Source organism: Pectinophora gossypiella, chromosome 12 (genome assembly GCF_024362695.1).
Source record: "Pectinophora gossypiella chromosome 12, ilPecGoss1.1, whole genome shotgun sequence".
Lineage (NCBI taxonomy): Eukaryota > Metazoa > Arthropoda > Insecta > Lepidoptera > Gelechiidae > Pectinophora > Pectinophora gossypiella.
The window spans coordinates 8,902,454-8,915,745 of NC_065415.1; the positions used below are offsets into that span (position 1 = coordinate 8,902,454).

The 13,292-nt window shown below is 39.7% G+C and overlaps 2 long non-coding RNA genes across 2 annotated transcripts; both read right to left on the bottom strand.

The window, feature by feature from the left end:
* Positions 1–2,445: 2,445 nt before the first annotated feature.
* On the bottom strand, positions 2,446–3,167 carry LOC126371398 (uncharacterized). Its single transcript, XR_007567028.1, has 2 exons — positions 3,010–3,167; positions 2,446–2,575 (listed from the first exon to the last, which is right to left on the bottom strand). It is a non-coding gene; the product is annotated as an uncharacterized LOC126371398 (long non-coding RNA).
* Positions 3,168–10,588: 7,421 nt separating this feature from the next.
* Positions 10,589–12,320, bottom strand: LOC126371384 (uncharacterized). Its single transcript, XR_007567010.1, has 2 exons — positions 12,156–12,320; positions 10,589–11,050 (listed from the first exon to the last, which is right to left on the bottom strand). It is a non-coding gene; the product is annotated as an uncharacterized LOC126371384 (long non-coding RNA).
* Positions 12,321–13,292: the final 972 nt, after the last annotated feature.

Sequence of the window (13,292 nt, forward strand, 5' to 3'; positions counted from 1 at the left end):
CTCCCCACTACCACCTCCAAACCCTTTTACATTGGCGCTCCAACTCGTGGCCTTAAGGGGAAGACCTTAGGCAAGAATCCACTCTGGCGAGCAAACGAAGATCGACATCCCCAAAGTTCTACGTCACGCGTTCCGGACGGACTACAGCACTCCGCGGGAAGACCAAGAAGGCACCGAACATGGCGTTGTCACCCGAACAGTTCGAAGTTCTGTTGAATGATCAGCGACGTCATCAGTCCGAACTCATCGCTACCCTGGCTGGTGCGAACAAGAAGACCCTCGTCGATTGCACGGCTCGTTTTGGTGGCAATAAAGACTCAGTGGAATCATTCTTGGCGGCCCTTCAACTGTTTAAAGAACTTGAAAAGTTGACCGACAGGGACGTCATTAAGGGACTGCCTCTGCTCCTCACTGACGATGCCAGTGACTGGTGGGACGGTGTTAAGGACACTGTGACGACTTACACCGCCTTCAAAGAGAAGATCCGTCAAAAATATGCACCCAAGCAACCTACTTACCTGCTTTACAATGACATCAACACCACAAAGCAGAAGGAAACCGAGACAACCGAAGACTTCGTAGCCCGGAAGCGGTTACTCTTTTCGAAGTTACCAGAGCCGAAGCACCCCGAGACACAACAGATCGACATGGTGTATATGCTGCTTCGACTGGACATTCGTGACAAAATTCCCCGCAATAGTATCGGAACTTTCGACGACCTGATTGAGTCTGCCCTAGGCGTGGAAAAGGTATTGGAGGAGCGAGTCCAAGTCGAAGTTCCATCAACGTCAAAGCCTGCAGTGACTGAACCTGCAGCAACACGTCGTACTGCAAAGGTCAAGTGCGGCTTTTGCAAGAATTCAGGCCATACGTCCGAAGTATGCCGGAAAAGGGCGAGAGCCGAGAAGTCAGCGAGCTTTAACAAGGAAGCTAGTCCCAACAAGATGGTGGATCTCCCTACTACGACGACCCCAAAGGTATCGTGCTACGGATGCGGCGCACCAGGTGTTGTTCGTACGAACTGTCCCAATTGTGCAGGGAAGAAGTCCCAATATATAAAAGCCGAAGACATCAGTTTCTGCGCTCTAAACGTCAAGGCATGTGTCAGAACGCGGCCTATAATGTTCCTCGAGGTTGGTGGCATATACGGACACGCACACGTGGACACCGGTGCCAAAGCGAGCATAGCCTCTTACTCTTTATACCTGAATCTCATTGAAAAGGGCTATACCTTCAAGGAAGAGCAGGTCAACCTTAGCCTTGCTGATGGTGTCGCTAAGGTACAGAAAGTACTAGTGGTTCAAGTGACCGTGAGACTCAATGACCGATTCATACCCACCACATTCCTTGTCCTACCGGAGTCCAGGAATAATAAAACCCTTCTGGGTATAGGATTTCTAGAGGCAGCTGGAGTAATCCTGGACCTGGCTCAATTTACGTGGAAGTTTTACGACAATGATACAGTGTACGAGCTGTATACGGAGGATTTTGCTAAGTTTACGGAGAAGGCACCCCGGAATTTACTTGGACCTCGGATAAACTCAGAGGACGCGGCGACACCTATCTCTATAGCCTCCATGGGAAGAAGCATCCCAGACGGAACACCGACTGCCGATCAATGCGCATCCATCCATCCTAAAGTACGGCGTGTAGCCCAGAGTACGCCTCAGCCAACAACTATTTTCGACGGATACTCACCCAGGTTAGAGTTCATGTTTCGAGACGCCCAGATGACTTTCGACCAGCCAGAAGAAGATCTCTCTCCACACACTCATATGTTGTTCCCAGACACCCGCTACCTTGCCGCTAATATGCTCAACGCCGGTCAACAGGCTAAGCTTGAGACACTGCTGACGAAACACGAGCAGTTTTGATCCAGGGGGAGGGCGCAGACGAGCATCCAGCAGAGTATGCTAGTCGCTTACTAACCCCAGCCAAGAAAGTTCAACAGCAACCCACACCTGAAAACACTAGTCGTCGAGGCACAGGTCGACCCCGAAGAAACAATTAGACTTTCCAGCTCCTTCGCCGAGACGTCTTCAGGACCTGAGGGGGAGACTGTAACAACCCATACATTCCACATCATTGGTACCACAAGAAATCCACTAGATGTCGCTGTACAAAATTAGAACGCGCAAGCAAAGTTATTTCGCGATTCAATGTCTACCACCGAATGGTCTGACTTTTCATTCGATTCTAGCTACCTAGGCGTATTAGGGTGCTTCCACTTTGTGGGACATTCTCGTACGTACTAACGGTTTAGGATTTCCTCAGCAGGTTGCTCCCACTTTGTGAGACGTCCTGTTGGTGGCGCCCTCTAGCGACTAAGTTACCGTGTTACATATTTCTGCAGTCTGTTACTCTGGAATAAACGCATTTACGTGGACCCCCTTGGATTTAGTTCTCCGTGAGCTCCCCACTACCACCTCCAAACCCTTTTACATAATAATTTAAATTATTTATTAACTTAAAATTTAATAGCTATTGCGATGAATTTTCATCCGTGCTTGTTCCTGACGCGGTCGATGATCTCCTTGCCGGTGCCTATGGCTCCAACCACTCCTAAAACGGTTTTCTGTGGAACACACAAATGATTAATTAAATATTATGATAGCAATTTATATCATATATAGGAGCTTATAATTTGTATAACATATATGTGTAAGTTGATGTCAGTGACATCGTTCCGAAAACTTTGAGGGATCATTCAGACCATAATATCAAGTGGAATTTTCCATAGCAAAAAAGAGTATGGACCTGAAAATAATTTAAAAAATACTAAATTTGTCTTGAATTTTCTGACAGGAAATTCCACTTTAAATCAACTTCGAATCATGGTCTGAATCATCCCCCTCAGTATTCGTTACGATCACACTAACTCCCTGTATATATATACATAACTGACGAGGAGAATAAACTACACAGCTCTTCCTAACCTTTTGGGGACACAGGCGTGATGCTATGTTATGTTAATTAATATGAACTAAATCGTTAATGAGTAACACTTACAGCACCCTTCAGGACCCCCTTGACCCCCGCTGGCTGCGGCTCCGGCGCGGCTTGAGATCCGCCCATGATCATGGCAAGTACGGCCAACACTACCACCATCAGGCTGAAGCACTTCATGATTAATGTGGAGGGGGATTGGAGACTGGAGACGATGTGACTACAGGAAATGCTGCCTGAATGATAGAACTTTCCTGTAAACTCCACTTTATATATGTATGTACTTCTGAACAGCGATGTGCTAACAGGAAAGCTAAAGAATGCCTACCTTAAGATGGTTTTTCCTATGCCACATGTTTTTTACACTTTGGTTTCGTGCAAAAGGAAAAATGGAAGTAATGTTAATTAGTTAGCAGGTATATTGTATATTTGTAATATAATTTACTTTTAAATAATTTAAAAATTGATTTATACATAAACATATTTTAAAACACCGTAGAAATTGCAAATAAATGGAAATTCTGCTTGCATAGTCATAAGTAGATATATAAGTTCTATGCCTTCCTTCGAAGTGTGATACCCCATATATGTCTATTCATTCTTTTTTTTTTTCTTTTAGATATAGCACCGAACTACTGGACCAGTAGGCCTCCCCTTTCTCAACTCGGAGCATCTCACAGCGCTGATGAATACCACCAGAATTTATGAATGGTGAATGCCGAAGTGATTTGACACAGCGAAACATATGTATAATATTACCTATTGCTACCTGTTAATTTGAACTATTTGCTTTATTTTTTAGGTACTTACTGTAATGGGAGCGTAAACCTAAAATACTTAAGTAGATAACTACTCAGAGAAAGAGATAAAGTACTGTTCAAGTTGCGACAGATTTTATTTTAATCAAACTTTGGTTTGAGTGCTAAACTATCTCAGAAGTCCTGAAAACCTCCGAAGTAGGGTGGTCATCCGTCCGGGTTTCCCCGGATTTGTCCTAGTTTAGAGAGCATCTGGGGAGCGTCCGGGGAGGGTTTCATTTGTAGATCGGGTTTTCAAAAATAAATAAATAAAAAAAATTGGGCCGCCCGCGAGACACGCATTATGCTCGCACGCACACCACGATCAACTGACGAACCAAGTATATTCACAACTAAGTATATTTATATGTTTTTGTTTAATATTTTAATAAGGTTTTGTTTTTTTATTTCAAGAATTAAAAAGCAATATTTCCTTGTATTACACACACCTGATTATCATAATTATGTAGTATCTTACCAAATAAACCTTTAAAATACCAAAGCAAAATTATTTTTGTCATTTCACTGAACCAATTTAGGAATTTGTTCAATTCACTAGATTTGTTTAGGGAAAAGATAAAATCGTGTTGTTATTTTAACATCCTCCGTGATTTGATCAAATCCCCTAGGGAATTGATCAAATCCCCGTTTTTATCATATCCCTGCGACATATAAACAATTTGTAACAAATTGTAATATGATTCTGTTTTGTTAAAATAATGAATGAATAAAAAAGGTGGTTTATGACATTTTCAACTGTTTTTTATTACATTGAATATGTTTAAAAGTTCTTATTGACATGTCCGGCTTTCGGACTCTAAAATCCGGTGTTTTCACGCGTCTTGTCCTGTGAAACACTAGATTTTTGCTTACCTATATAAAAGGCAAGGTAGGTAAAAAGGAAATGGTGTTAAAATACTGATATGTTTCAGAAAATTTATAAAGTGGTGTTTACCTGAAGGGCACAGCTAGATGTTATAGACCGGTGAGCATGAGACAAAGAAAACTCCCTTTGAATTTGTACGATGTATATTTTATAATATAATATTAACGTACAACCATGGGCAGGTAAAAACCCTATGGAGGGAGATGGGTCGCGCTTTGGTCCGTCAGGTTAATTGTCACTCCGTTACAACCATGGGATATCACTCTGTTTAAAACACTGTCCGTACACCTGTAGGCACCTCACTTACTCGAGGACCTCCGACTATCAGGCCTACCTGAGGCGTTCCGGAATACCGTACAGGTGATGAGTTGAGGCCGGCTCAGGCCAGGGCGTGCTGGACGATGGCGGCGCAGCGGGCCAACTGTTACGCAGCTGGCGGGCTGCACGTCCACCGGTCAACCTCGCAGACCTTCACCGGCCTTATCCGGTGTGTTGACAAAAGGAGAGGCGCGGCACATCCACATGCGCGCCGCACAAAGGAAAGCTTCGACGTGCAAACAACCAAGGCAAGCTCCGCCGAAATGAAGCTTGAAATAACTTGCAAACGCAGAAGAAAACAGTAGCAATCTTCATTCACAAAATTTGTTGAAATAGTCTGATCCAATCATCTACTTCTTCTTACATTAAGACTTGCAAAACGTTAGAAAATTAAAACGTTAAAACTTTAAAGAAAACAAAACTTTAAAATCTTTAAAAACTCAAAAACTTAAAGAAAACCCCATCTGCAACAAGGAATGGCAATGATTAGCATGTGGTTCAGCTGACAGCGTGGCAAGGCAACTCACGAGTGTAAAACAAAGAAAATAACTTACAGGTTCATCCGGGATAGTTGGGCATCGCTCGGATGAAACCTAAACCCACCCACTGGACCTTAGGCGATGGGATTTCAGTGATGTTGCTGAAAACAAGGACCTCGAGGTTATCACAAAGTTGGTGCAAAAATATGCACGAAGAATTGCGAGGACTCACCATCTCGGTTAAGTTGTTTATTTAAATCGAGACATCGGCTCTTGATGTCGCCGATAAATCGTGGCTTTTAATTTGCCCACATTATTGTTACGGCAGTGGAGTCTCCGGCGCTCTCGCGACGTCCCCACTTTCCATAACCTGTCTCTCAGCTCAGCCAGCTGTCAGTCTGACACAAGAACCACGAACAAAGTTGCCAAACTCTGAAAAAATCTACCAAACCATAAATTCGCCGAATCAACGACAACAATCGATCGACTTGTTTGATCCCAAAATTTAAACAATATAATTATAATATATCAAAAATAAATGTTGCAGATAATTTTAATATAATAATTTAGAACAAAAGAAAATTATTAAAATGTTCGGGCCCATCGATAACCCTGCAGCGCCATCTGTGATTTACTGCGGGTAAAATATAAAACAACGATATATCGCCAGAAACCACAAGATGTCGCTACAAGGCTCGTTGGTCCGAAATGCTTCGTTACAATACCCCCCTACCCACGAGAGGTTTCGAACTGGGTGAGAAACACGGCTGCCCTCAGCCATAGAGCCTGGAGCGCACAACCAGTCTAAATTAAAAAAACTGTCTCTAAAGACGAGACGACAAAACAATTCATAAAAAAAAACGTAACGAAGCACAAACCAACATATAAACAGCACAACCCTAAGCACAACAATTACCCCGACCTGTTATTCATCACCATTCATTGCTCACCTTTCACTTCTTTCATAAAGTAGCACCCAGTATCCATTTCACTGGGTGTCACCCACAATCATACCCCTGTTGAGCTGACAACTCTCTTAGTGTCACTCGATATCCCAATTCTAAAGACAAAGACAAAAAAACAAAACAACAGTTGCTAGAGGCTTATTTAAGGAGTCACTACCCGCTCCGTCGAAAACAAAAAAATAGTCTTCCTAATGAGGTTTCCTATTTAAATGAATTTCTAATAAATGGCTACTATAAAGCCTAAAAAAATGTTGACACGAGCAACATGAAAAACTATATTAAATAGTTGGCTATAACCGCCCATAAAAAAAAACATAAAAACGCTATATTGAGCGTTCATAAAAACGCTGCGTTGCAGACGCTAGTGTGTATGGGCCTTATCAGTGCACCATAAACACACTAAAAAAAAAACATTTAACATAAACAACATTTAACAATCTTGTTATTTTTAAATCAAAAGACTTAATTGATAGTCTTTAACTACATAAATAATTCGTGTTTGTTATAAAATAGGTTGTTACTAGGTCCTAATGACACAAGTAACCCCAACATTTTTTTTTCTAAATGTTATTGAATGCTAACCATGAAAAGGAAAAATTCTCCAATGAGTGACCGCAAGCTTTAAGATTCCCAATCTGCTTCGATTGGATGTCCCTATCGACAGGCTCCGTGCATACTACACGCTCAAGACGGTGATGAAGATGATTATACAAAGCCCTAGCACGCATAAGGTGATGACGGTCCCTAGACTTCACTGCTAAATCAAGTTTTGCCTGCAGCTCCTTCAGCTTTTCGGTGATAATTGGGAATTCGGCCTGTGGCTTCCGCTCATCGTCCAGTATTTCATCCGGAGAGAAACCAGTCATCAACTCCCTAAGCTGTTTCTTCATTTTGAGAACAGTATCAGCTGGTGCTTCAGCACGAATACTCACTCCATAAACCAACTCATCACGGAGCAGTGATTGCAAATAAACAGTTTGGATATCCATGGTTGTGTTTCTGAGTTATAATTTCAAGATTGTAAAGAGGTTTGAAGTAAACTGAAGTAAATTTATGTTTCAAAATGTACCCGTCTGCCTCCAAAACTTATTTTCTAAAATGTACAAATTTCTCATTAAATATAAACCAAATAAGTGTAATTCTCACACAACATCAATTCTCAGTCTATTCCTGTAAATAATTTTCAAAACAATAAAAGACACAACAGTGTTTTATATAAATTTTGTTTTAGGTTATGTTTTCTATATATTAAATGTTTATTGTCAAGTAAATATATTGTTGTAATTATGTTATTCAATATGTTAAAGGTGGTAAAGTAAGTTTGCTACTGAATATAACTCAATAAATTTGTTATAGAAAGACAGTTCTATAATTATTTCAATAAAAACATATAAGCAAAATATTTGCCAAGCAGCGGCACAACTATCAATATGATGATGAAGCAAAGTTACAAAATATCAATTTCCAACCAATGTCCTGTTATAAATGTGGTAAAAAAAATAACTAGAAAGTAATATATTATAATTGTTTTAAATGTGAAATTGTTTTTTTAATTAAATATGTTAACAAAATTTTATTGTTGGTAAGTTATTTTAAGTCCAAATTTTAACAAAAAGCTCAATACTCATAAAAAAAAATTTGCTAGTAAGCATCAAATAAATGTTCTAAATATGTTTTAACCTGTAGTTTACATAAAAAAGGTTAAAAAAAAACACATGTAGTTGTAAAATGTCAATAAGCCCTAGACCAGTTTGGTCCTAAAATTGGGTTTAAAACTTATTGTACCAAAAATAAGTAATAAGTTAGGTCTCTATAGGAGGCCTATAACCTTACTTATACTAAGACAAACACAACTTAACTTAAGATGCAACATAAACACAAACAATTCACACAAAATCCCATCACTCTTAATTATAAAAAAAAACACTGTTTTCACAAAATTTATTCTTAAAGTTTATGCCAACACCACTTATATTCTAAAATGGTTGTACAGAGCGACAATTTCACCAAGAAGGGCGCCACTGAAACACTAGATTTTTGCTTACCTATATAAAAGGCAAGGTAGGTAAAAAGGAAATGGTGTTAAAATACTGATATGTTTCAGAAAATTTATAAAGTGGTGTTTACCTGAAGGGCACAGCTAGATGTTATAGACCGGTGAGCATGAGACAAAGAAAACTCCCTTTGAATTTGTACGATGTATATTTTATAATATAATATTAACGTACAACCATGGGCAGGTAAAAACCCTATGGAGGGAGATGGGTCGCGCTTTGGTCCGTCAGGTTAATTGTCACTCCGTTACAACCATGGGATATCACTCTGTTTAAAACACTGTCCGTACACCTGTAGGCACCTCACTTACTCGAGGACCTCCGACTATCAGGCCTACCTGAGGCGTTCCGGAATACCGTACAGGTGATGAGTTGAGGCCGGCTCAGGCCAGGGCGTGCTGGACGATGGCGGCGCAGCGGGCCAACTGTTACGCAGCTGGCGGGCTGCACGTCCACCGGTCAACCTCGCAGACCTTCACCGGCCTTATCCGGTGTGTTGACAAAAGGAGAGGCGCGGCACATCCACATGCGCGCCGCACAAAGGAAAGCTTCGACGTGCAAACAACCAAGGCAAGCTCCGCCGAAATGAAGCTTGAAATAACTTGCAAACGCAGAAGAAAACAGTAGCAATCTTCATTCACAAAATTTGTTGAAATAGTCTGATCCAATCATCTACTTCTTCTTACATTAAGACTTGCAAAACGTTAGAAAATTAAAACGTTAAAACTTTAAAGAAAACAAAACTTTAAAAACTTTAAAAACTCAAAAACTTAAAGAAAACCCCATCTGCAACAAGGAATGGCAATGATTAGCATGTGGTTCAGCTGACAGCGTGGCAAGGCAACTCACGAGTGTAAAACAAAGAAAATAACTTACAGGTTCATCCGGGATAGTTGGGCATCGCTCGGATGAAACCTAAACCCACCCACTGGACCTTAGGCGATGGGATTTCAGTGATGTTGCTGAAAACAAGGACCTCGAGGTTATCACAAAGTTGGTGCAAAAATATGCACGAAGAATTGCGAGGACTCACCATCTCGGTTAAGTTGTTTATTTAAATCGAGACATCGGCTCTTGATGTCGCCGATAAATCGTGGCTTTTAATTTGCCCACATTATTGTTACGGCAGTGGAGTCTCCGGCGCTCTCGCGACGTCCCCACTTTCCATAACCTGTCTCTCAGCTCAGCCAGCTGTCAGTCTGACACAAGAACCACGAACAAAGTTGCCAAACTCTGAAAAAATCTACCAAACCATAAATTCGCCGAATCAACGACAACAATCGATCGACTTGTTTGATCCCAAAATTTAAACAATATAATTATAATATATCAAAAATAAATGTTGCAGATAATTTTAATATAATAATTTAGAACAAAAGAAAATTATTAAAATGTTCGGGCCCATCGATAACCCTGCAGCGCCATCTGTGATTTACTGCGGGTAAAATATAAAACAACGATATATCGCCAGAAACCACAAGATGTCGCTACAAGGCTCGTTGGTCCGAAATGCTTCGTTACACCTGTTTTCCAAATTTTAGAGATAGCAACCCTACTCCGAAGAAAAATATATAATATGCGATGGGCATCTTATTGTTCGACCGTCCTGGAATCAATCTACTCGAAGATAGCTAACGTAACATAGAATCACGCCTATATCCCCGAAGGGATAGGCAGAGGTGTATAGTACAAAACAACTCCTCGCCAGCTATGTTTAAATTCCATGTTTTGCATTTCAAGTAATCAAGAATAAACCTCCGTGGTCCAGTGGTTGAGCGTTGGGCTCATGATCCGGAGGTCCTAGGTTCTGAGGTTCGGAGGTAGGGGCATATCACAAAAATTACTTTGTGGTCCCTAGTTCGGTTAGGACATTACAGGCTGATCACCTGATTGTCCGAAAGTAAGATGATCCGTGCTTCGGAAGGCACGTTAAGCCATTGGTCCCGGTTACTACATACTGATGTAAGTAAGTAGTCGTTACATGAGCCATGTCAGGGGAGTTTGGCGGCTCAATAATAACCCTGACACCAGGGTTAACCCGAACCCACGGGACGAGATGTCCCCTAACCCTGACGAGGTTGGTACTCCACCTCACAACCCACACGATAGAAGAAGTAATAGGATGTATAATAAAAGCAAAACATTTTTGGTTAAAGTGTTTTTATTTATTACATTGCAAATATAATGTATTTTAACAGAATAAAAAACATTACCCTTGTCTTTTGGCAGCCGGATAACAAGCAGAATAAATCGAGATTGTTGCGAAAATACACGAAATAAAATTATATAATCAAAATTTATTACAATATTATAATTATTTTGTTGCAATATTATCGTCTGGTGGGGAGTGATGATAAGCCGCATTGACTTCGCAAAGAACAAGCCAATGCCTACGTTTGCCTATGTTTAAAGAGATCCATGTTGTAAGAATTTGGAGTTAGTAGAGACTTTATAACTTTGTATTCGATATAACATAGAAAAATTATAAATCTTGATAGTATTATTGCAGCTGGAGAGGAAGAATCTATTGAATTGCACGGGATATGATTCCACCGGCACCACGTCGTTCTTGTGGGCAACTGAAGCCTTTGCGAGGTATACAGGGCTGGAATATAAACGAATTTAAATTAAAAAGAGAAAATCAGAACCTAAATTTAATATGAAATTATTATTTTCATGATATATGGTATTATTAATATGTTTGTCTTTTCCATTATTATTATTATTTGTATGTCTTTTTCATATCTCGGGCCTATGGAGGCCCGGACTTTTGGAAGGCGTGCGTGGGGCCGAAGCCAACACGTAGAGGCCCCTTAAGACAGTTTAACCTAAATGTGGTGTGACACCAACCGGCGATTATCCCTGTATGCACTATGGGAGTGCACCCAAAGACAATCCCCGGTTCGTGTAGGACTATTGCAGATTATGGGAACTATTAAATTCTTTATTCAAGTTACTAGGACTCATAATTTGTTAATAACAAAACTAAACAAAACCATGGGAGAAACCTGGAATTTTACTCTAGTTTTTTAAACATAGAACAATTACGCCCTTGGTCAAAAAACTTAATAATAATAATATAATAATCTGGAAATGCCGTAGAAAAGAGTAATGGATAATGTTATTTATCTAGTTACTTATAAATGCATTGGCTGTATCCAGCCAAGTAGATAAATGACACAATAATTAATTTTCTGTCACAGAGAAGAGTGTAACAGTGATGATTGACGTAAGGTACTATGATAATGTGTGTATGTCATTGATGGATTGGCCCATGTCAGGGGCCTTTGGCGGCTCAATAGTAACCCTGACACCAGGGGTGATGAGGTTGGTACTACACCTCACAACCCACACGATAGAAGAAGATTGATACAGGCGGATCAGACGTTGTAAGTAAAAATTGACGATTCAAAGTGCGTATTCGTGTAAAGTTCGTGTTCGTGTAAAACTTGTTAGTGCTAGTTTGAGATTATAACTGTGTGGACCTACATGATCATAAACAGAGATACATACATACATACATAAACTCACGCCTACTTCCCACCGGGGTAAGTAGAAACTATAGAATTCCATTTGGTTTGATCCTGACACACTTCTCTTGCTCCTTCCATATTCATCAATCGATTCATAAACGCACGCCGGTTCAGAGTAGATCGTACTAGCTATGTTACCTACAGAATAATGAATTTGAATTTGATAAAGTAACTTACAATTCCAATTGCCGCGTCACACGTATTCAAAAGCAACATTACAACCATCGTCATGAGGGCCATCAATGCTAGACACTTCATTGTAGTCAAGCTAAATATCTTTGCTTAGAATTTGAAGCGACACGCAATGTTAAAAGTTGCTGAAGAAATAATGGTTTGCCGCTAAGATCAGCTCTTTTAAACAAACGTGAGCAGTATGAGGAAAACCTAGATGTAATTACTTCACTGTTTATTTACATTTACTCCAATTAAAACACAGAACTATCTATAGTAGGAATAATAACATTTCAGTACCTATATCTATAGATAAACCACGGACGTGATGTCTGTCCATATTGGGTAGTGACATTAATGACATGACGTTACACACGCATTAATTACAATATACAATAAATATCGTTCTTATTTAAGTATATGTTACTGGAAAAGCCCGAATTACAGTAAAACTTAAGATTTACCAAGTGATGGTGGTAAAAGCCCGAATCCTTCTTCAATAACATCTAGTATTGAAAATAGTTTTTGTCACGCATATCCCTACTGGGAAACGAACAGCTCTTAGACATTTACCATGGCTCATAAGAAAATTTTAAGAAAATTAGGTGCCTGCTGATTAATTTTCGAATTTCGAATATTCAACATTACTTACTATGTATTTTAGTTACACATTCTTCGCAATGTAGGTAGGTACATTAGGTAGGTAGGTTTTATAACATTTTATAATTATAAGGCAGATTTTTTTTCGTCTAGTTATTACATTTTTGTTCTATTACTTATAGCAGGTCCTTATTAATTATTTGCATTTATATTATATTATTGTTATATATGAAACAACGTTGTTTTATTACAGGTAACACAAATAAATTATAAAGACACTTCGTTTAAATAAGGCGGGAATTGGTGGGAGCAGCTTACCAGAGGAAAGCTGGAAAGTGACAAACACAGGTTTATACGGAAGCGACCCTTCTACTTGAAAGTATGCCAACAACAGATTAGATCACCACAAATACGTAACCCGGATATTTTTGTCATTTTCTCGACTTTCTTTTTCTCCTTTATCTGCTTAAGTACATATAATATAATCAATATTATGATCCGTACATACAAGTAGATCTGAAAATAAATTCCGAAGTAAAAGTA